Here is a 1,383-nt window from a genome sequence, read left to right as displayed (position 1 = left end):
AAAAAAAATAAAGCTGTAAGTTTAGTGGTTTCTTTTTTATAAACATATATGTATGTTAAGAATTTTTCGATCTCACTCCTTATTTCACAACGACCACACACAATTCAATAATTTTTTAATCAATAAACTTGAAAAACAAAAATTATGCTTTCTTAAGAAATCAAGAAAAAAATCAAACCTTAACTTTGATTTATGCCACATTCTTTGAAAATTTATAACCAAAATTTATAAAATAAAAATTTCAAAGAGATTTCCTTAATTGCTACAAGTGTCACAAATCTAAATAAAATATGTATCCCCTCTTCAATAAACTTATGATACGAGTAACATTTCGGTAACAGGTGTCAACAACCCGTAAGTGACAATACTTGTGTTCGTGTCCCCCAAAAAAAGTAAAATTCTCGATATAAAAAAGGTGTTAAGAACTTGAACTTTTTGTTAAAGTCATAAGAATTAACGAAAAAGAAAAAAACATAAGAAAACGTGTTAAGATTATATAATATATTTATTACACAAAAATAACATACCTAACACCCATATATTCCAAGCCTACATATCACAAAGTATGTTTGTTAATAAAGGAATTATTAAATATGCTACAATATGTTTACTGCCACCTAACAAAAAAAAAAGACACATACACAAACAACAATATAACAACATTTATGTTAATACAACAACTGTCATTAACAAGTCAAAACAGTCCTTGTGACACTTCAACTTCAACGAGAACAACTTAACTTTGACAAAAACACAACAATTTATTTTGTTTGAAAAATAAAGTTTCTTTCACCACAAATAAACAAAATAAAGTGAATGGCTTTAAAACTTTGCCAGGAATTTGATATTATTGAATACGAAAAGAATATTAATTAGTTAGTTAATTGTGTTGAGGAATTTAAAGGAAGTTTGTATAAATTTTCTTATACAAAATTGACATAAAATATTACCCGTATGTTTTTTCTCAAATTGACAGGTTTTCAAATATATGTATACAAAGCATGTAGCACTTATTTTTGATTAATTTATGTTTCTTTGTATGATTATCACTAATAAGAATAAATCACAAGAACTTTTCTAACTTAATCCTAAACTTGGCTGTTGAAAAGCTATGCCACCCATTAAAGACTTAGCTTAAAGTTTCCGCGTTGTGTGTTACTCATGCTTAAAGTTCTTATGCAAAAATAAATGATGCAGAATAGTCAACGATCGACGTTTTACTCCCAAAAATATACCGTCTGTTATCTGTAGTCATATATATCTATATATATAGAGCAGACGTCGGCGCTAGTATTGTTCTGACAACGAAGATTTTCGGCAAATTACATATACACAAAACGATCGCATACGAACCTCTAAACAAGAGCATCAAAAATACAAATA

The sequence above is a fragment of the Lucilia cuprina genome, chromosome 2 (assembly GCF_022045245.1).
Source record: "Lucilia cuprina isolate Lc7/37 chromosome 2, ASM2204524v1, whole genome shotgun sequence".
Classification (NCBI taxonomy): Eukaryota; Metazoa; Arthropoda; class Insecta; order Diptera; family Calliphoridae; genus Lucilia; species Lucilia cuprina.
This window is presented reverse-complemented; position numbering follows the sequence as displayed.